This window comes from Mustela putorius, unplaced genomic scaffold, assembly GCF_011764305.1.
Source record: "Mustela putorius furo isolate JIRA1106 unplaced genomic scaffold, ASM1176430v1.1 tig00000174_pilon_pilon_pilon, whole genome shotgun sequence".
Classification (NCBI taxonomy): domain Eukaryota; kingdom Metazoa; phylum Chordata; class Mammalia; order Carnivora; family Mustelidae; genus Mustela; species Mustela putorius.
In genome coordinates, this window is record NW_025421304.1 from 12,751,692 (window position 1) to 12,775,437 (window position 23,746).

Genomic DNA, 23,746 nt, shown 5'->3' on the forward strand with positions numbered 1-23,746 from the left:
GAGTCCTCTTGATTTCGGGGTGGGGGGGGGCAAATCCCGTAATTATCCGAGATAATGGGCACAACCACTTTTTTTAAGGCGGGGAGAAGAGGGGGTTATAAAATCACAGGGGCTGTAGAGGCTCAGACACATGTATATATTAAATGAAGTTGCAAATGTGTAAACTAAAATGCAATGGTAGTCATCTCCTTATCAATGGGATTATGGATGGCTTTACGGTTTATCATTTTGTTTATCCCTGGTTTTATAAATACGCATATTTACTCGCATAATGAAAAAACAGTAAAATTGTTGTAAAGAGATACTATCCAAGGATGTTTAATAGCACGGAAGTGTGACCATGTTAGAGTTTTGCTGATAGTCGGGATTGCAGGTATTGCTTATTAAGCGCGTTTTCATGTAGGATTCTTCTCAATTCTCTACCAGCTTCCTTCCGCCTGTCCTCACAGAGATTAACGTGAGGAAGGCACTGTGATCTGTCCCCTTTACTCAGCGGGAAATCTGAGGGTCAGGGAGGCTGAGAGCGAAACCCTGTGCGTTGGCATTTCCCCTCCTGTGAAATGTGAAAGGAAAACTCGTTTGTGTGCATGCTCGTGTGTGTGTGTGTGTGTGTGTGTGTGTGTGTGCACGCATGGACAGATGTGTACATCACTGCTTTCCACGCTTGCGTGATAGGTTCCAGAAGCATCTTTATGTTTTCCCTTTGCTTGTCTCTAGTTTTTCCAAAATGAGGTCATCCGGCGACTTTTTACTAGGAAAGGCAGAAGTATTTCAAGGTTGGAGAAGAAAGTTTGCTGTGGAGGATCCACACTCTACGTGTACCTAGAAAACAAAGGGTGGGTATATTCGAGAAGGAGAATCAGAAGGAGCTAGAAGATTGAGTCTGGAAAGAGATTCCTGGCCAGTTGCCTGAGGCAGAATCTTATTCCTATTGACCTCCCTCTTGCAGACCAGGATCTGTTCTCTCCAGAGGAGGTGCTTCATCAGGGGACTGACCTGGGAGAGCCCTCTGGAAGTTGCTGGCCTGAGCAGGAAGCTTCCTCCAGCACGTCTCTAAGGCTTCTCCTCGGCACTCTGCCATCCCAGCTGGCCCAGACTTTCGTGCACAACCTAATTCTGTGGACGGTGAGATTGCAGATAAGTCATTCCAGGTGTCTCAGCCCACGGTTGTCTTTTTTTCTATGAAATCTACACTGTATTATAACTGATCTCTTGCATTCTGGGGCCAATAGAACCAAGAGTCCAGCATGGTGCCTGGCACATAGTAGGTCCTCAATAAAACGTAACACTAGGATTAGGCATTATGACCTATTCATAATAACGATTATTAATTTTGCACACTGCCCCCTTTCAGACTCTCACGCAAGCTTGTGCTTCTCAAATTCCCATCTTTCCCCAGCCTACTACCAAAGTCTGTACTGTTGTCTTTTCCCCCTGGAAAACCTTTCAGACTAGAGCCAGTTTCTCATAGCCAAACTCAGCCTATAAAATTAATTACCATGAAAGTACTAAGAGTTAACCCTAGCTCCACATTTGCTTCTAACAGAGACCTTCAATGCCTTCACTCAAAAGAGCAGGCACTGTACCTTGCTGATTTTAGAGGATAATCAGGACCTGGTTCTCAAAACAGGGAGGGTCCCAGAGGGGCACGGACACCTCACAGCCTCACCCACATTTCCTGACCTCTGACTCTTTCTAAACCTTCTCTTTAAGGCTCTAGATTTTTTATGCCCATTGTCATGTTTTATAAACTTTTATTTGCAACCCATGAAGAGAGATGAGCCTGGAAATCCTTGAAGTTGCTCCCAATAAGCCAGCCCCTTTATTATGACCAGTGTGTAGGGCATTTCCATAGTCCAAGGATCAAAAAGAAGCCATTTGCTTTGGCCGGAACAATGGCTGCCCAGCTATACAACTGAGCTTAGCCATCATTAAGGCCAAGAATGCAGTTAGAAGGTGTGGTAATGCCATATACACAGAAGATTATGGATTTAATAGCTGGAAAAGCAGAGCAGAAAATAGATCATTTTTAGTCATCGCGGCAAACTCGGCGCTGTATGCCATAAATACATGGTTAGTCCATCAAAATGACGAGCTGGAAGTATGAAAACCAGGAGATGCTCCGTTTTCAACTCACTGATCTCACTGCTCAGACACAATCCTCTGATGGTTATATTTATGACTTCATCCCTCCAGATTTGCCTTATTTCAAATAAATCATCTCCAATCTCACTGACCCAAATCCCATTTATAACTAAACATCTTCAATCTCTCTTTCTCTCTCTCTTGAGCCTAAATGCAAGTGCAGTAAAAAATATTATGAATCCTTTAGGGTACTTTTCACCAATTAAAAGTGGCATATTAAATTTCTGAAAACCTTTGTAATCTGCAGTATAAAATCACATTTTATGGTAGCAGATAATTTAGAATCCATAAGCTAATTAAATGAAGTGAATGACAACTGTATTCTCTAGATATAGCAGGCACAGATAATGTACAAATTTAAGGGGCTGGAACCTTTCGAAGAAGAGGAAAACAAAAAACAATGGAAATACTTGAGTCACAAGTGTTGGTCCTTACACGTAAATCTGACTAATTACATTATCTGTATAATGGAATTAATTAGGGTATGTTTGCCTCCAAATCTGTACAGAGCTATGGAAATAGGACCTTCTGCTGCTGGGCACCATCTCACGATACTGAGCTACGTTGCTGATGTTCCTGGATCTGAGGGGAGGGACACAAGATCTCCAACCCTGTCCCATGTCTGGGGGGTGTGGGGGCACAGGAACTGCATGAACCCCAGCTATTGATAAAAAGGGGTAAAGTTTAAACAATACGTAGTGAAAATGTATGAAAGCCTCAGGATCATATAAAGTTAAGTAAGGTTTCGAAGAAACTTTAAGATCACCCAGCTCAGTGTTGAGAAGGATTCTGAGGCTGTGTTTAGGCTCAATGAGCAAGAACACAGCGATGGGCCAGAAATGTGTGGCATGGACTTGGGAGCAATAGGACACAGATGCCAAACCTGACCAAGGTCAGTTCCTTCATTTAAGAGATAAGGAGTACGGGGGGGGGGGGTGTGGGGGCTGCAGTTGGTTAAGCTCCCGACTCATGGTTCTGGCTGAGGTTACGCTCAGTGCAGAGTCCGCTTGTCCCGCTCCCTCCCTCTCCTGCTGCCCCACCCCCTGCTTATGTGCTGTGTGTTTTCTCTTGCTCTCTCTCTCTCAAATAAAATGGGTAAAATTTTAAAAAAGATTTTATTAATTCATTTGTCAGAGAGAGAGAGAGAGAGAGCAGAAGCAGGGAGAGGTGCAGTCAGGAGAGGGAGAAGCAGACTCCCCACTGAGCAGGGAGCCTGACGTGGGATTCGATCCCAGGACCCCGGGATCATGACCTGAGCTGAAGGCAGGTGCTTAACTGACTGAGCCAACCAGGGGTCCCAAAATAATTAAATCTTTAAAAAGAAGAGGAAGAAGAAGAAAGAAGGAGGAGGAGGAGGAGATGGTAGAGGAGGAGGAAAGAAATGAGGAGTCAGGGGGAGCTGGGTGGCGCAGTCAGTGGAGAATGCCACTTTTGATTTCAGGGTTGTGAGTTCAAGCCCCTCATGGGGCATGGAAGCTAACTTTAAGAAAATAAAGAAAATAAGGAGTCAAACCCCAAAAGGGGAGGGCCAAAGGTGCCTAAAGTGAGAAGGTGTTTTTAGTGGTCAGAACTGGGAAGAGATTCGAAGAAGCTGAGCTTTTCTTACAAAGTGCCCCTGAGAGTTCCCCAGCACTCTGCAGCAATTCTGACCATTCTAAAAGGCAAAAAGGAACAACGCAGTTCTGTTCTGCGTAAAATACTAGCAGGGAAGAAGTATATCCTCACAGGTCCGGAGCTTCTCCAGGCCAAAGCCAGCCTTTTTTAGGCCATAAATGAAGCTCCACTGACTTCAATCAATCAGAGAGATTGTTTCGGTGTTGAACACCCAGACATACAAAGGAAAAATCCAACTGTTAGGATATCAAAGGTAGGACTGAATATCTCACGCACAATAGAAAAAGATCTGAAGGTCAGAGTGAATGGGCTGATAAAGCTATGAGGGAAACCCTCATAAATTAGATCAGCTAGAAGCATGACTTCACTTATTTCCTGAGTCATCAGGTTAATGAAAAAAAAATCTGTGATAGGAGGAATGGAGGCTTGCTCTTTTCATGTATGAAGCCCAGGCATAGTACCTAGCACAGAACAGGTGGGCTCTAGGCCCTGTGTGATATTGAGTGTCTCCTGCTTAGACTAAAGAAGTCAACTACTAGCAAGCAGCTGCATGGCAAAAGTGTTAATGAGAACTCTCCCAATAGTAAATGACAGAAATCCAACTGACATTTACTTAAGGGGGAAAAAAAGGTGATGTGGTTCAAGCAACTGAAATGTTCCAGGATAGAGATGATTTCAGGCACAGCTGGATCCAGGAAGTCAAAAGTTGGTCATTGGATCTTAGATTTGTCCTTCATATTTTGGTTCTTCTTTCCTCTTATGGGCTCCATTTTAGGGCAGATTCCTCATGGAGCAGAGCCAAGCAGCTGTGGGCTTATATCCTTCCAGTTTCAAGTCTATCAGAGAGAAAAAGAGACTGGGTTAGTAGAAGTCCAGGTCTGAGTTTCACCAGGACCCGGGTCACATGCCCAGCCCGGAAGCACTCACCATGGACAGGGCCAGTGAAGCGTTCTGACTGGTCCTGATGGATCGCCTCATCAGTGCCCATATATTCTTACCAAGATGTACTAAGTCACTGGCAAGTTTTAAGTAGTATACATTGTTCAAGGTACTTTGGGGTTGTGGGGTTGGGGGAAGCTAACTGCCTTCAAACCACATGGACAGAGCTACATTCCTTTCCATGGGACAACGGTCCCCAAAGGAAATTCAGGATTTTGCAACTCCAAATGACAGGTGTTGCCAGTGAGGGTAGCAATAAGGGAGAACTCGGGAACTTTCTGTGTAGCCCTCAAAGGTGGTTAAAAGATTATCCCCCAGGAAAAAGGTTCCACCCCACAGGGTGGGGGTCTGTGAAACCCACACCAACTCAGTGGTCAATGAATGCTTCCCTCTAGAGGGAAAAGAAAGCGGGGTCCTGACCAGGTTAATGTCCCCTGATAAATAGAAGGGAGAGAGACAGCAGTAAAACTGTGAGCTGGTGTAGTGGGCCGAATGGTGGCCTTTTTAGACACTGAGTCCCAACCCTGTCACCTGTGCATGTTGTCTTCAATGGAGACCTTTGTGTAGATGTGATCTTGAGATGAGGAGGCTGTCCTTGGTTATCTCGGTAGGCTCCGAATGACATCACAAGTGACCTTTTAAGAGAGAGGCAAGGGGAGATATGACACAGACAGAAGAGGACGCAAAGGGACCCTGGAGGCAGATGTCGGTCGGAGTGATGTGGCCGCAAGTCAAGGAATGCCAGCAGCCCCTGGAATCTGGAAGAGGCAAGAGACAGTTTCTCTCTTAATGCCTCTGGAGGGATTGTAGCCGACACTTTGATTTTGTCTGGTGATTCAGACTTCTGGCCCCCCACACTGCAAGAGAATAAGTTTCTTTTGCTCTAAGCCACCAAGTTTGCAACGATTTGTTTTAACAGCCCCTGGGAAGCAAAGAGGGACAGCGTGAGGGAAGCAGGATGGTTAGGCTGGGACAGAAGGGGTTGTCAAAGGATCGCCCGGGGAGGGGACTGTAGACACGGCCAGGCCGGGGAGTGTGGCCACAGTTGTCAGGAAAGCAAGTTTCGCCAACACTGAAAGAGTCATTTTTCTGCCCCCAGTGGTGGTCAGAGCCCAGGACTTGCGTAAAGACAGATACTGTGTGTCCTATGCGGCCTGTTCCTACACGTGGAATAATGAGTGTGCTTATTAACTGGGGAGCTGGGCCAAAGAGGCAACGCACAGTCTTCTGCTTTCAGGAAAGCTGCCGGAGCAGGGAGCCTCCCTTTGGCCGGGTGCACTGGGCTGCCCTCTATCTAGGCTGGCCAGGGAGGCTTAGTGATCTTTTTCCCTGTCCTGTGGCAGCCTTCAAAGGACACGTCCTTGACACCCAGTGTCCAGAAGGTCCCCTTCCTTCCAGTTTCCTCCTCTCCCCAAGAGGAGAATTATTTTTAATCCTCCTGATGGGTTTAACTCTCTTAATGGCTTGCCTTTTTTCCCACGTTTGGGGGGAGAGAGAGATTTACAAACAAGCAGAATTATATACGTGAAAGCAGCTAATGGTTACTGGGCACTCACACTGGGCTAAATGTTTCAGAGCTGTTGAATCCTCCTTGCAAAGCTGTGAGCTTAACCCCATTTGGCAGATGCAGAAACTGAGGTTCAGATAGGGTTAGCTTCTCATCTAAAGCCACACACCTAGTACGCAGTGGCCAGGCTTTCAGCCGTGAGAATCCGGGGTGGGGCTTGCTGGCAGGATCTGACTTCTAAACCCATGATCCCTAGGCCCCAAGCCACAGCGGGAGGCAGGACAGCCCAGTGGTCCAGCCCAAGATGGCGGCTCTCACATCCCTCTGGTCCTTCCTGGGGTGGGGGTGGGGGGGTGCTCACACCCAGAGATCTTCCAGAGGCTGCTTTTGGTCTGCGTCTCATTCTTCATGCTGCTACTTCTGAGCCGTGTTACTGATGAGAAAACAGCTTAGTAAAATCAATGGTTTTAAATTATACCTTTATGTACCAAGGATACAAAACAAGCTACAAAACAGAAATACTTTCCCGTGACAAAAAAATCAATCTTGCTGATGCTACTGTTTCTTGAGCTTGCCTCCCCGCCCCCCATCCCCATCCCCACCCCCGCCGCCAGTTACCCTCTTACTTAAGACTTTCTCTGCTCTTCCATCTGCCGGCTTTGTGTAGACTTTCTTCAGGTTTCTTGCTCGGGAGACTCGTTTTATCTAAAAGGTCAATTCTTTCAGCGGGGCACCAAGCAGAATTGAATATAATTATCCCAATCTCTACCGTGTAGAATTCATGCTTGAATTCATTCAAAAAATAGCATGCAGTATAATTAACTCAGAGTCCAACCAAATCTATTGAGAAAGCCTCAGGTATCATACAGTTCCACTTACAATAGAACATTTTCATTTAAGGACATTGTACGTATTAACCCAAGTCAGCATCCAATTACTCTGAATAAGTGAATTCTCTGTTCCAGGAATGTAATTTGAAAATGTTGTCATGCAATCCGAGGCAAAAGGTCCTTTTTCATTAATCTAACTCTCATTAAAGTGGAAGCCTGCAGGTTATTTCAAATCCATTAGTTTTAAATACAGGTGATTACAATTCTATTGCACGTAAGACAACAAAATTGTCTATCAAGAAATATTGGGACGTTTTGAGGGATGGGACTGGTCTGGGGTTTTGCTGTCAAGGCTGAGGATGAGATTTGCCAGATGATGGAATGGGAGACTGTTTTTTTTTTGAACCCCCCCAGGGCATAGGCAATCAACTGCATAAACCCAGAGGGTGAATCTACCCGCTGGAGAGAGCTTGTGTTTGTCCCGTTCTCCCAGAATCCTCTGCTGTGTCTATTTCCAATCCACTTAGCTTTGGAAGCTTGGTGAAATGAGCACTCACCAGTTTTAATTCTTTAAGGGCCTGGCAATCTTTGGACACGTGGCATCATCTGCCTAGATTCTCCTCCCCTACGCCTACTTGCAACCTACTCATCTTTCAAGTCTCTGACTCAAGGCCCCCTCTCCCAGGCAGCCTCCCCTGGCTACCCTGACCAGGTGTGATGGGCTTCTGTCCTGAAACCCTTCAACCCTGAGCGCCTGATTCCTTTGGTGTTTGCCACCAGCTCCCCCAACATTTTAGTTATCTTTTCCACTTTGATTGAATTCAATAAATATTTCTTGAGTATCTAGCGAAGGTCAGGCACTGGACAGGTTCCTAGAGATTCAACAATGAAAGGGTCACAAACCTCATGCCTTCAAGAAACTCATGTTCTAGTGGGTGAGGTGAGGGAGAGACTAGGAACTAGGCCATTAGCCTAAGTGCCCATGACTACTATCTGTGAGGCAGAAACTCCCAACTTGAACTTCATACCCTTGACTCATTTCCCATTAGATATGGAACACAGTCTGCACCTTTGACAAGACCTCGAGGGTTCCATGATGATCTGGGCCTCTCTCTCTCTCCCACCTTCCTATCTTTACTTTCTTTTCCCTCTTTCCCCACACTGGTTTCTCTGAACTCTTTAAACATTCTAAATTCTCTCTGATGCCTCAGTGCCTTTGTGCCTGCTTTGCTCAATGCCTCTCTCTGCAAACTCTGCAAACTAATTTTTCCTCCTTACACTTTAGTTCTCAGCTCAAAGGCCTCCACCTTATGGAAAAGTCTTCTTAACTATACTTTCAAAAGTAACCTTCAAATCTGAGATATCCCCAGTTTATTTCTTTCAAAACCCTTTAGTCACCTGAAATATTAAATATTTACTTATTTAAGTGATGTCTCCATCCCTCCCTAGAGTCTACATTATAGGAAGTCAAGGACATGGTCAACTTTAATTATCACGAAATCTAGCACACCTAGCCCCAAGCCTGGCATAGAGCAAGGACTCACTAACAGTTGTTGCATACAAGAAAAAACAATGAATAAATGACTCAGGAGTTCTTGAAGTTGAGACTCTAAGAATTGCCAGGCAAAAGATAGGGAAGAAAAATGATGTTGTCTTATTTTCAGTGTGGATCATGGCATTGGGTGGGATTCTTCATTTATGGCTCTCCAGAATGACACCTTCTATATCCAAGATGACAAAATATGTCTGTTGTCTGATTTACGTCATTTTCAGGGGCTAGGTGAACCCAAAGGATGAGCAGGGAAATATCAGAACTTGATTGAGACTGAGCCCTAAAAAGAGGTCCATAAAGCTTGCTTCTCTCCTTACCATGGAACACAAGATGGCATCCCTACATCCAACCCTTCTTAACTTCCTTTGGTGTCTATAGCTTCCCCACCTGTTTGCTGGATGCAGAGCTCAGGGCCAGGTGACTGGAGAATTGAAAAATGTTAGTCACCATCTCAACTTTGGAGAGAATTACACTCGCTTTAAGGAAAATACATCTTTCACAGAACGATGAACCCTTTCCGGGTGTTGAAGTTCATTTATGTCCATTACCTCTGTTACTGTATCACTGAAACCTTCCAAAGTCAAAACACATGGACAGCGGCATTAAGTGGACTTCAGAGCAGGGAATGAGTGACGTCCTGAAAGTCACATATCTGGAAATACACCAAACGCGCACCTGAATCCAGGTGTTGATGGCCACGTAATAACTTTGCCAGGCTTGGCTGCCCCCAGGAAACCACGGTGTGAGTCAGAGGGAACTCCTTCAGACTCCTCTGGGACATGCAAGGTCAGGTAGAGGTGCATTAGTCTGGAAGACTGAGCATCATGGAAGTGGCCTCGGGATCCCCTTGACCGTTACCCTTGGAGAAAGTCATTCAGCAGAAAGACTTTCCCACCATTTCAAACTTTTTATCGCAGCCAGTTTGCACTTCCCTGCCCACCTCAAGGACTGCCACTGTCCTGAGGCATTCCTCAAATATTCTTCTCCATCTTACTCCTGCCGACAGTGAGCCCCAAATGATCCTGCTGTGAATTAGATACCATCTTGTGTGCTAACTGTTGCACACGTTGTCCTACCTTCCCCATGACAGTGAAAACAGCCTGGGCAGGAACAATGCCTAATAATACTAATTACAAGACAATAATCCCTTTTACGTGGCCATCCTTTCAAGTTTACAAACCACGTTGAAATTCTCGCCAAATCCTTGCCGGACTCAGGCATAAATGGTGGGAGGGGTGTTGTGATTATTCACATGTGACAGATGAGGAAACAGGTCTGGGAGACACGTGACCTGTTCGAGATGGCACCAGCCACCCAGGCAGATGAACGGTTGGAGACTCAAAGCCAAATCTTCTAATTCTTAGATTCCTCCACCACAGAACCTGGGATTATCTATCTTTGGCTAAAATCTTAGAACTTCAACTATCCCTTTCTTCTCTGGACAAGGTGTTTCATCTTCTGACCTTGACCGCTGAGCTTCTCGAACTCTCCAGGCAAGCTGGGTAACAGGCACAGAAGAACAATACTGTCAGAGAAAAGATGGCGTTGATTGGAAAAACAAATATGTAAATAAGGGAAAATACCAGGCAGCTGTTTCCATGGGGTTCCCCCAGCTGCACCTGTCAAGAATTGATGGGCATCAAAGACATCTGTGAGCATCAACCCCGAATATTCCAGTTGTCATGCACAACCAAGAGCTCCAGCTTGGTTGACTTGAACCTTTAGACCTTGTTTGGCTTGATTGGAGTTTGGGTGACTGGGCCACCCCAAGGGCAGAAACTTCACAAGGAAGGATTTATCTGTGGATCACAAAGGGGCTTAACTACTTCTGGTCTCTTCCCACTTCATCCTCCCTCAGCAAAGAGAGTAGAGTAGCACCCTAGAGAATTTTGCCAGACCTCTACCAAGGAAAGGAGTCTAGAGCACTCAGAGCGAGATTTATCTTGGAAACGAGAATGCAGTGAGAAAAAGTCACCAGAGACAAGCTCCAAAGATATTTTTGTAACATTGACCCTTAAGGTTCCCAGTCGGGTGCCTGAGATGTTCACGGAGGACAATGTCCACAAAGACCAAAGACCTGAATGATTGTCCATGAGTGACGTATGACCTTAGGTGAACCAGGCAGAGGTGACATTCCCTGGGAGATGGGGCCACCTCTTCTCACCCATCCTGTCAAGAGCCCGGCATGCAAATGAGTGGTGACTGTGTGTGCATAGACTTGCCTAGCTCTCCTGTGTGATCAGTATTAGCAAATGTTGGCATTTTACCTCTTAAAGTTTAAAAACCAAACTCACTTGCTCACACCTCCTACTGATCGCTGCATAAAAATATGTCATGATCCTGGGCTGCCAAAATTTTTTCATCCATCCATTTCCTCCCTCTTCCCCCTGCTGCCCCAGTTCTCCTAGCACTTCAGAGGCAACAGGAGAAAAGGACAGAGGACAAAAAGCCACCAATTTACACTCTTTAAAATCACACGTGCGGGAATGCGTGTGCACACACACAGGGTAATGATGCTGCTCTCGCCTTTTAAGCACTTTTTTGCATTCCAGACCCTGTGCTAAGTGTGCTTTTTGCATGATCTTATTTGATCCTGTGTTATTAAAATCAGCCCCTTCAAAATGAACCGAGCTCCGTGTCACACGTTAGAAAGTGGGAACGTTTAAAAAATAAAAACCATGCTTACAGTTTTACCTCTCAGAGCAATCCTCAGAACCCTTACCAACCCTCAAGGTTTTGCTTCTCTTTGTTCTTGCAAACGGGCCGGTGACTCCTTTTTTTTCTAAAGGGATATTTGAATTTCTTTTCAAATGCATATCTGACCCCATTTAGTGCGACTTCCTTTATTTTCCCAAAATGTATATTTGAATGTCTTTTCAAATGTAATAGCCTTTTGAAGTTTGTTTACTCAGGAGTACCAGGCCTTCTTTTCTTAGGAATTCCACCACATTTTCTGGAAGCTGCTAAGTGGGGCGGGAGGTGGAAGATATCATATTTATGTATTGTCTTTATGTCTAAAATTACTTTTATTTATGAATAAATACCTGTATGACGGATTAAGTATTACGTGCTAGGTATCATGTACAAACACTTGCATTTATATAAAGGAGGACGGATGAGATGGATATGTTGAGAACTGAGGTGGGGAAGTCCCTGGGGGGTGGGGGAGGGAAGGGGGAGGGCGGGGGAGGGCCCCTTATTCCTGGCTGCTGATCTTGAGTAAATGTGAAAAGCCATACTTCAAGGCTTTCCTTTTTTTCCCACAATATCTCATGACATTTTTTGAGAAATGTACTGTAATTATCCCGGTTCACAGCTAGGATTCCGAGAGATGAAACAAGTCACACCATGTTACGTGGCCAGGAAATGGTGAAGCCGAGGTTACCCCTAAGTCCAATCCTTTTCTGAATTTCCCATGAGATGTTGATTTTTACAAAGGTTTTTTTGTGGTTCCGGGTCTGGATTTGGTCACGCAGTGACTAGGATACCTGTTTGGGGTTCAATCACATCATAGGTGGCTGTTCGCCCTCAGGGCATCCCTCACCCATCCTCTGCTCTGGATTGTGGGAGGACTCATCCCTACACGATGCACCCCAGATTTCCATAGGCATTGGTTTCCAACTGAGTTCAGCCAATGGAGATGCCCTGGATGCCTTCAGAGCCTACCCGACAGCTTCTGCCTTGGATTCCAGCAATCTGTACCCTTTCTTTGACAACTGTCCCTTACTCCTGGGAGTGGGCAGTGGGTTCCTGCTATCTTTAATCTCAGATTGGCCCACTACCCCTTTGGGCTTCTTACCTCTTCTATCGACCATGTCACCATACCCCTATATTAAATACCTTCTGTTCATAACACTTAGACTAACTAGACTCTGCCTTTCTGGTCTGAACAGGACAATGCAGAGATGAATACACACATCTGAGATCACTTGAGAAGACCATAAGAGACGTCACAGCTAAAATGGTATGGAGCCTCCTGTTTGTTTGTTGGGTGGTTTGGTGGTTGGTTGCCTGCTCGTGTCTGTGGTGGGTTGTTGACTGCATTTCTCATATTCCCAAGGAAGACTTCACTAAGAGTGAATGCAGGCAGGGAGGGAGAAAACACTCTACCTTTAGGCAGATATGAAGATAAAATATTTCCATGTATTTCAGCATGCACCTCTTTCTAGTTCCTTGAAGGGTAAGAATGCCCTCCTGGACTCTGTGTCCAACTCATGACTTCTTTAATTAACTACAAAGTGTAGCAAGACTGGGCACAAGTCTGTTGACCACAATCAGACAAATGTAATAATTCTAAATCTGAATCTATGTGTCCATACCTGATTTTGGGTCCCCTAACCTTGCTCTATGTCTGTTCCTATTGAACTGAAAACGGGACTGAATAAGGAAGATTTGTAAGGCTCACTGGGAGGTCCAAGTTTCAGCTGGACACAGGACAATATCCATAGTCTTTCCCTGGGCACCCCCTGAAAATGCAGCTGCTTCTTTTCCCACCAAGGAAGCCCCTGGGAGATGTCTCTGTCTGGTTACGGCATAAGTGAATTACAGTAGCAAGTCTTAACCAGAGACATTACACTGCTTGGTTTCCACACAGTCTGTGTTGGAGCAAAAATCTCAATTCAGGACATGTTGTGTGTATTAGTCATTGTTCTCCAAAGAAACAGAACTTATTGGACATATACGCAGAGATCAATTACAAGGAACTGGTTCACACAGTTATGGAGGCTTGGTGAGTCCAAATTCTACAAAACAGTGTTTCAGTTTGAGTCTAAGAGCTGCTGAAGGACCTGGAAGAGCTGATGTCCCAGTTCAAAAACCATCAGGCAGGAAGGTCTGCTAGTCCAAGTTGAAAGTCATCAGGCAGAAGAATGCTCTCTTCCTGGGAGGAAGGTCAGCATTTTGTTCTATTCATACCTTCCACTGATGGGATGAGGCCCACCCACATTATGCAAGGGTGTCTGCTTTACTCAGTTTACCAAATTAAATGTCAGCCTCATCCAAAATCATCTTCACAGAAACACCGAGAATAATGTTCGACCAAACACCTGGGCCAGTCAAGTTGACCCATGAAATTAACCATCCCAGGGGGTGAGAGGTTTTATAAAACATAAAAGTTGAATCACAAGGATGATTCCACTTACAGGAGGTACGTAGAGTAGTCAAATCCATAGAGAGAAAGCAGAATCTCTGTTAGCAGGTGTTGGAGGGAGATGGAATGGGGATTTATTAATGGAGAGTTATTTAATGGGGACAGAGTTTCAAGTTGGGACAAGGAAAAAGTTCTGGAGATGGATGGTGGTGAAGGCTGGGCTGCAAAGCACTGTGAATGCCTTGAACACCACTGAACCGTAGGTCTCGAAAACGGTGAAAATGATTGATTTTAGTCATGTATATTTTAACGCACTGAAAGTTAAAATATAAGTAGTTAAGTAGAAAAAAAAAACGAACAAAAAATTAGGTAATGGAGTTGTCAACGCATTAATTAATATTTCCATAATTTCTCAGTCAAAAAAATAAACAAAGATTGTTTCCTTTACCTGGTGTTTCCTAATAAATCATACCAAATAGAGGGACTTCAAACAGTGACAACTTATTACTATGTTGTTGTTGTTATTCTGGCTTGGGATCCCTCACAAAGAGTCAGTCAGGCAGTGGTTGAGGCTCAACCATGTCAGAAAGCTTCTCTTCTGTGCCTGGGGCCTGGCCTGCACCTCATCCCTTCTGTCTCAGTCTAGCATTGAAGCACACCAAGGCAGGCCTCCTTGTAGGGCCAGGAAAATGGACTCCGCTTTTCAAATGGGAGAGGGACAAGAATCGGTAGCCTTCTCGAAGCCACCCTAAGGTGACTGAGCAGTGACAGTAAGCAAGAACGTTCTGACTTGATTTTCATTCTGTGGCATCAGTTACAAGAAGATCTCCCTTGGGAAAGAAAGCTCCATGACCCAGAACGTCACAATTTCCAGGTCCCAAAACCCTGAGACCATCAGGATTCCACGGCAATAGGCATGGGCCTTCTGGTCAACCAAATCCTTGACCCAACAGGGTTTCTAAGTACACTACTGCGCAAGTGGCCAACATTCAAAGGCTTGGTGATTCCGTGTGCTTAATGCTGCAAGTCTGCAGAAATTCATTTCAACCTTCTCAGATGACTCAGAAGCTGGCAGTGAGGAGGAGGGGGTCACCACCAGCGGGCATCCATTATCATTTCGCTGGTCCGGCACCCCAGGGCTGGTTGACAGAATGCCAAAGAGATAAACCTCTTTTACTGTAATTCACACTCTGAAAAAAAGGGATTTACTAGGCAAATTAAGAGGGTGAAGAAACTTGCAGAGGGTGACATTCAGCCAGTTCCAGACACCAAACTTTTCAAGCACTTTAGAAGCACAATTTACATACAATTACAGGAATGCTTCATTTATCCGCCCCTGTCAGGGGAAGAGAGTTGAACAGAGTGAATTTTTCAGATAATGCTTGCTTCCCTCTAGAGGCACCAAGCCCTTTCACCAGGCTGGACAGAACTCTTACCCAGACGAATTGCCAGGGCCCAGAAACCCCCAAAAGAGCACATGGCAGGTGGCTTCGCCTTTCTTGGAGGAAAACGAGCTTTCAGACAGCGGTTATCCTGCAGGTCTCCGAAACAACAGTGGCCCAGATGACCCCCCCCCCTCTGCGGGGCAGCCTTCCTGCATTCAAAACACATCCATTGACCCCCTACTTCTGCAAGGGGGTGGTTTTCATGGCTTTCTTCCTGTTGTTCTTTCTAACTTCAGGGACAAAGAATTGAGATCGTTTACTTCTAAGCAAGCGGCTCACTGTATCATCAGCCTTTCCATTTGGTTGTTTAAATCTCTGATCCCCTTACTGGCCCCTCACTTCCCCTTAGGCATCCCTGCTCACCTGTTAGATATACAATCATTCATGCCTGTGTCTTAGTAAAATGCGTTGTGCTGTTTTGTGTGTCGATGTTCTATATTCATATAAATGGTATGGTCCCATGTAGTTCTACTTATCCCACCAAACTCCATGACTTTAAGAAGGACCTATCCTGCTTCTGAACACGGTCTTGTATTCTGCAGGCAGCCATGTTTTATCCATGGGACTGTCCTAGGGATGGACAAGCAGGTCACCTCTACCTCCCAGCCACAGAACTGCACTGCAAAGAACATCCTTTCGCACCTACCCGAGAAGGACACTTTCTCTGAGGGGGGCTGTGAGAGGCCAGGGTGGGGACGACAAGATCTTGAAGTCTATCCGTACTCCATTTCAGAAGAGCTAACAGAGTCTTCTCCAGAATGGCCATGTTGGTTTATATGCCCCCGGCATTTCCTGAGGGGCCCTGTGTGCCCACCTCATGATCGATGTTTGGTATCATTCTTTCTTCTGCTTGATTGGAAGATAATTAACATACGTTGTTCTTTGGGTTTCAAGTGTGCTATATAATCATTCGCCCTTTCTATACATTCTTCCGTGCTCACTGAGGTGAGTCTGCTCTTAAAAATCCCCTTTACCTATTCTATCCATCCCCCACCTATGTCTAGTTGGTTCTCTGTATTTGTCTACCTTTTTTATTTGTCTCTTTTCTTCTTTGTATGTTCATCTGTTCTGTTTCTTAAATTCCACACATGAGTGAAATCTTATGGTATTAGTCTTTCTCTGACTGACTTATTCCACTTAGCATTATACCCACAAAGTCCATCCATGCTGTTGCAAATGGCAAGCTCTCCTTTTTTATGCTACATATATACCACCTCTTTGTCCATTCATCTATGGATGAACACTTGGGTTGTTTCCATATTTGGGCTCTTGTAAATAACGCGGCTATAAATATAGGCGTGCCCGTATCTTCTTGCGTTAGTGTTTTTGTTTGCTTTGGGTTAATACCCAGCAGTGAAATTACTTGATGGGGTAGTAATTTGATTTCCAATTTTTTGAGGAACCTCTATGCTGTTTTCCAGAATAGCTGCACCAGCTGGCATTCCCACCAACAGTGCACGCAGGCTCCTCTTTCTCTGTATTTTCGTCAACACTTACTGTTTCTTGTGTTGTTGATTTGAGCCATTCTGACCAGTAAGAGGAGACATCTCACTGTGGTTTTTCTTTGCATTTCCCTGCTGATGAGTGATGTTGAGCATCTTTTCATGTGTCCATTGGCCATCTGGATGTCTTCTTTGGAAAAATGTTTACTTAATTTGTTTTAACCAATCATGATGGGTACAGAATGTTACCTACATGCTTTACTTTTGATTTTGCTGATTATTAGAAGGTTGAACACCTCTCTGTAGGTGTATCAGCCATCATCCCTTTACCTAGTCACTGTTTTCCCAGGCTAACCACCCCCTGCTGTCTTTCGTGACTCTTAGGGAACTAAAATGCTTAATTTTGGTGTAGAAAATAAATTCCTTCCTATTATTGTAGGTCCTTTTCTCTTCCCTAGTAATCTCACTTGTCACTTTAAAGTCCTTTCCATATTTTTCCCCTAATCCCCCAAAACTGAATTCCACGTCTGAGTCTTACTCTGGTTTTCTCTGTCAGGCATACCCTCTTCCCATGGGCTCTACCAGTTCAATCCCTACCCAGATTTTTTTTTTTTAAGAGATAGAGTGTGAACTGGGGTGGGGTGCAGAGGGAGAGAGAGAATCTTAAGCAGACTCCTAGCCATGTGTGGATCCCAATGTGGGGCTTGATCTCACAATCCCAACCTGAGTTGAAATCAAGAATCAGATGTTCAAGTGACTGAGCCACCCAGGCAACCCCCCACCCAGATTCTTTTCTTTTGTTCCAACTTTGCACATCACTTTGCTTGCATATCAATTCAGCATCCCATACCTCCTGAAGTTAGTCATTGTGATCTCCATCTCCCCTGTGAGATTAAAAGTCCGTTGAAGGTGGGACTTGAACTCCACCTGCCTTGCTATTCCCAGGTGAGCTTCACAGTGACAGGCAGACAGCAAGGAATTGGTAAGTTCCTATTGAACATATTAAATAGATCTTTTTAAGAAAGTGTACAGCCTGAAAAATAAGCTAGTCTTCAGCCAGCATTTGCATGCCCCATTGAAATGTGCTGACATTTAAAGAAAAGTCCAATGTAAAATCCAGCTAGAACCTTCTCCTTTGGAGTAGGTGAAGGCATGGAAGGAATTTGTTCAGTAAATCCAAGGCTGCAGACTCAATAGGTCTCTATAGGAAAGACAGATGTGAGAGGAGAACATGGGGAACAAAGAAAGTACTAGATCTTTCCATCAAGGGGTGAAGATCATCCTATTTCACAATGGTGTACCTTCTGTCTTCTGGTTATTGATTATTGTGGGTGATCTGCCACCGATTTGTCCTTAAAGCTGTGGTGGTGATCTATGATTGCCTCTCCCAGTTCTGGGGGGAGTGACTGGGCTCCACTGATCAGTTCTTGCTTGGGACAACCATTACAGTTAGACTATGGCTCTAGCTGGAATCATCTGGAGGCCTTCTTCACTCACATGTCTGGTCCATGGGAGCTTGACCATCCCTTAAGGTGTTCTGTCTGTGAGGTCTTGCCATCTTGGTGGCTCTCGGTAGCCAAACTTCTCACATGGCTCCACAGGGCTTTAAAGGCATGGGTCTGAGGAGTTGGAGGAAATGAGCAAGCAAAGCAGGAGGAAGCCATTCCACCTTGCTGACCTGGCCTCAGGAGTTATGTGGCAGTGTCTCCAGCATCTCTGTTCATTGGGGCAAAGACCTACCCAGGTTCAGGGGGGAGGAGAAATAGACCTCACATCTTGACAGAGACCAGAAAGATTTGGAAAACGCTTTGGAATTTTGAAACATTACTATGACTATTTTTGGAAAATACAATTGCCTCCAGCTTGTATCTTCAAACCCCCAAACCAGACTGAAGGTATGACAGTGTCTTGGTTGCCCTGTCTGAACAATGAGCCAACTGGGGAGGCCAGTGGTTTTAAGATTTATTTATAGTAACTTTCATCTAACAAATCTTTTTCTTAAACTCAAAATAAAGAGCCAGTAAGGATGAAGTTGTTACCTTGGAATACAGATGCCACAAAACCCCCAACCATTATCGCTTCCTCTTTCTGCACTAAGGCTCTAAGCTGGCTTCGGCTTGGAACCTTCCCAGCTTTAACAATTGCATAGCCTCAGGGGAGAACCCAGGTCCCAGGAAGGACTGGGCTTTCTGGCTCCTCAGCTTGTGCCTACAGATCAAAAAAACCCCCTTCTGCTGCCACTCCCATTACCCAGGCTGCGACCTGATTGACTTAACCCAACAGAGATAGATTGGCAAAATTACCCTCGCAATAGGTGCTTGAGAGTAATGGTACCTGGGAGGGACAGGTAAGCAAAAAGGGAACAAACCCAGGCAATTTTCAGACATGGCCACTGCCCATTACTTTCTTCACTTAAATAAACAAATAACCCCCAGGCAATCAGCAGCCAGAACCTCAGAGGCTGCAGGAATGATTTCCTTTCACTAGACGCCAAGACCAATCAATGCTCCTTAATCGCAACACCACATGCACAAACAGCCCGTGCAGCCCCAGCCAGCTCTCCACTTGCAGACATCTACTCCACACAGAGTGGGGCTAAGACCCCTCTTTTCCATGCCCCAAAGTAAGGAAGGGCAATAATTAAAGGAGAAGACCAACCCCATCACATGCAGCTGGGGCTCTCTGCTGGGTAAGGCAGTGGATATGGTCCAGTGTGCTGAGACTGAGGGAAAAATGAAGTATGAACGGGATCTTGGACATTGAAGGTTCTGTGAGAAAACACAGGGATCATCTTCCATCACCAACTTCTAGAATCTACTCTGTGTTTCTTGAATGTGTCCGGAGCACAACCTTCCTTTTCCCAGTGAATGGATCCCAGTGGGACAGAAACCATGTTGACCCTTGAGCCAAATGATCAGGTAGTGAGCCACAGTGGGTGGTCAGAAACTACCTTCTTTCACTTGAGTTGTGCTCCCAAGCCAGCATCTGTCCCCACAGGCCCATTCTGAAGTTTGTCTCAGGGAAGATTCCATGGAACACACATTCTCATACCTACCTCAACCTTGACTTTTGCAGTGGTGTCATCTCTGATTATGAAATCAGTGAGCAGCTCAGTATCAATGTCAGCCTTCCCTCCCAGGGTAGCCAGGAAGAAAGGCTCACAAATAATGCTGTCTTATCTGTTGCAACAAGAGAACAAGATTCAGTAAATGCCAAATTTCTACCATTTTCATATTACAATCACCATTTTGGCCATGCCCCACATTTTATTTATTTTTCTTTATATTGAACTCACTTTTATAGGAAAAGAAAAGAATATTTATTTTTAAGGAAAAGTTTTTATCACTGCCCAAACTGGAAAACCAATACTGCATACCATAAATAGACTATGACTATAAAAATTAGCACAATGGGAGTTCACGGCGGATTAAACACAAATGTCTTACTCTGCTCATTGCTAAAACCCTAATAAAACGACACTTAAGGGATCAAAAACAAAAAGGTATAAATCCACAGGACCAAAAAACAAAAAACCAGAATGTAGCTAGCAAATGACAGCTGTCAACCAAATTTTGGAGACTAATGAGAAAATAGATTAATTGGGTCAGTGAGGAAGAAAGCAAAGAGGTAAGCTGTTCTGACCAGGAGTGCCTCTAAAAATCTCCTGGAAAGGTGGGAATTCAGGTAGGGCTACAGTCAGTAAAATGAATGGAAAGCCTGAATTAGAATCTATCAGAGCCCTAGATTCCCTCTCCCACCAACTTCCTGCCGGGAGACCCCAATTCCACCCCAGGGGAAGATGGACAGTTTATTATTTGGCAAGGTTGGTAACAAAATCAGTCCTTCCATCATTAAAGGACCTTTATGACACATATTCTAAAAGTTAAAAAGGCAGTTAACAACATACACAAATCCTTGGTGTTTTACTACCTGGAGGACACACTCTTCTTAGGCACCTGGCCTGCTTGTGCTAAAATGGTAAGGCCTGAGAGGGACCTTGTGGGCTCTGCAGCTTCTGTTATAATCAGATAAGAAAAGGTATTACATCCACAACATAGAAACAGAAGTATAAGAAAGAACATTCAGGGAAAGTTTAAAAAAAAAAAAAAAGAAAAAAGAAAGAAAGAAAAAACCAGTTAGAGGAGAACAAATAAAGGATAAGAAAAAAAGTGAATCATTTCAGGTTTGCCGTTTAGATAATAGACATTCCAAAGGAAAACAAAACAAAACAAAACAAACAAACAGAAAATCCAAAGAAAAGCAAAAACAAACAAACCAACAAAAATCCCAGAGGATACAGAGGGGAGGAAATTATCAAAGAAATAATACAAGAAAATCTCCCAGAAACTAAAGACTTTGGTTTCCTACCCTCCTACCTTCCTTCCTTCTTCCTTCCCTTCTTTCTTTTATGAAAGATTTTTAAATTTACTTTTTAGAGAGAGAGAGCACAAGTGGGGGCAGAGGCTCAGGGAGACAAACTCAAGAAGACTCCATGCTGACCAAGGAGCCCATTGAAGGACTGCTCAATCAACTGAGCCACCCAGGTGCCCCAAGACTTTGTTTTTCTGGTTGAATGGCTCCACTGTGAACCCCTCAGAAGGAATGGACAAATAACCTCACCAAAGGATATCATCATGAAATTTCAGAGCAGCAGAAATAGAAGGGCCTAAAATCTTCCAGAGAGAAAATTTAAAAAGAAAATAACAACATAACCAGGTATATAAAGAAGTAAAAATGAGTGAGGCGGTAGTCTTTCTCAGCAACTCTAGAAGCCCAGGAATAGTAGTACCTTTACAATTCAGAAGGAAAATTACTCCAACCCTTAAATTTTATACACAGCCAAACTATCAATCCAAAAGGGAAGGGAAATAATAGACATTTTTTTCAAAGGTACTTAATGGTGTCCAAAATATGCACCCTTTCTCAAGAAAGTATCAGGGATGTGCTCCACCAAAACAAGGGGGTAAATCAAGAAAGATGAAGACATGATACCCAGGGCACAGGAGCTTATGCTTAGGATAACAGCAAAGGAAGCCCTGGTGACAGCTGTGCTGTAGGCCTGGGAAGCCACAGGATCAGATGGGGCAGGAGGATGGATGGCTCCAGGAGGGATGTCTCCAGGAATAAATGGAACTGACAGATTAACTGACAGGTGTGGCCGGGTGTAAAATTGGATTGAGGGCCTTTGTACAGAGCTACTGGAGGGTGTGGGAAGAGTCACCCAGACATTCAAAGAGCACCAAGCCAAAGGAGGCAAAGGCCAGGAGAGAATGACATCCTAAGACACTACCCAACTAAGCTTGTGAATAATATTTACCCATTCATCATGAAAACACTAGATCTGAATTCAATTAAAAAAAAAAAAAATACTACAAACCCAAGGCAGGAAGTTTGAAGGAGGAGAGAATCAGTCTAAGTAAGAAGTGGTCTAAGAAACAGCTCATTGTTTATATGTGGAAATTAATAATATCTACCCGATGTGTGAGAAAAATCAGGAGACAGTAGCATACACGTCATTTAAAATTACAGAGAGAAAAAAACCCAAAAGAAATTTCCGTAAGAATCAATAGTGTTTGTTTCAGGGAATTTGAATTTGGGGGCTAGGGGTAGGGGTGGACCAAGGGCCTTGCTGTTTATTACAAGCCTGATACTCTTCAGTTATGGATTAAGTAGTGTTGCTGTACAATTTTGACCCAACTTTTTAAAAGAATCAAAAACTAACACAACTAAAAAAACCACCCTGTTTACATTTTTTGCTAGCTATCATTGCCAGTTGAAAAACTCTGCATCCCAAGGCCCATGGTCTATTTTAAAAAGGAGATTGGGAAAAATCTGAGAGGAGACAGAGACAAGCTAGTACCTGTTAGAGATTCCTCCAGTGCAGGTAATCAGAAAGATAGAAAGAGGCCACACAGGGGCTCCTAAAACCTGACCCACACAACCTGTTGCCCAGACCAACCCAAGTTCATTGTTAATGCAGCAAAGGAGATTATGACTCTGGCAGAGTTCTGGTGGTGTCTCAGGGCATATGACACCAGGCCAGAATCAGCTGAGAAAACATGCTTCAGGAGGGTGTCTCAATTCAGGATTGGTGGAAACAGCAAGGAAAGATTTTGAGAGGACAGAGTCAAAGGAATCTTGGGGCATAAAATGTCTGCTGGTGTGTTCCCTGGAGTGGATGAGTCTTCACAGAAGTCAGACAACTTGGCCTGAGCAGGACGGTCTTGGAACGTGGTCAGGCTCACAAAGACCTAAATATGGTCAGGCTCACATGAGTAGCGAAGGCAAGTTACCTTGGGCAGTGGGGGGCCTGTTCTCAGTGTCAGGCTGAGTGTAAGGGCAGATGGACTGAGTTCTTAAAGAAAACAAGAAAGGAATAATTGACCAATATTAATGAATGTCACCTTTGTGGATCATCTGCACCCAACGTGCCTTGGCTCACATTTTGGGACAAAATGAGTATCATGATAAACAAAGTGTTATGATCAAAAATGCTACTTATACTCTTGGTGATTATTAGACTTCAAAACTTGAGGGCCTGAATCTTTGATGATCTTTCTCTTCCTTCAGTGATTTAGAAACAGTGAGAGAGAGAGAGAGAGAAGCCTAGTCTTGAGCCAGATCCCTTAGTCTCACAGCCTGGTTGCAGGATGACATGTCTGAGGCACTTGCTTTTTTATCTTTTTCAAGGTTCCAGAGTTCTTGGAATTTGAATATTTGAGGCATTTCATTTCAGTATATGCTCAAAAATATTAATATGGTATTATATTGTTATTTTATTTTATTATTATGTTATATATTATATTATATCCTATTATTGTATTTCATATTATATCATTATTGTACTACATTATATTATACTATATTATATTATGAATTAAATCCACTAAAAGATTTTGAATAACACCCAATGGAAGGCAATGACCCACATTACTGGCTGTACTTACTACATCCCCAGATGTTTCCCAGGCCCCTGTGCTGGCCTTGCACAGATGGGAGTAACGGGGCCCATGAGGGGTCCATCGAGAACTCGTGATTGGGGCGGTATGTGTCCAGAGAGCCATGGTTCCCAACTGCCGCCTGCCCGAACACTGATCCCTTAACTGCTTTTGAAGTTTCCCTCCTGAGAAAGAGTGCTGCGTGATATTCTCTCCCCACATATAAAGGTCGTTTTCCAATGAAA

General features: G+C 44.3%; 1 long non-coding RNA gene across 2 annotated transcripts; it reads right to left on the bottom strand.

Annotated features, from left to right (window-relative positions):
• Nucleotides 1-4,319: 4,319 nt before the first annotated feature.
• Nucleotides 4,320-22,510, bottom strand: LOC101690995. 2 transcript variants are annotated; one of them, XR_001178125.2, is made up of 7 exons: nt 22,424-22,510; nt 19,619-19,742; nt 10,051-10,112; nt 6,832-6,924; nt 6,375-6,638; nt 5,230-5,333; nt 4,320-4,595 (listed from the first exon to the last, which is right to left on the bottom strand). It is a non-coding gene; the product is annotated as an uncharacterized LOC101690995 (long non-coding RNA). The 2 variants fall into 2 exon arrangements; XR_001178124.2 differs by lacking the exon at nt 10,051-10,112 and having other exon boundaries at nt 6,832-6,910.
• Nucleotides 22,511-23,746: the final 1,236 nt, after the last annotated feature.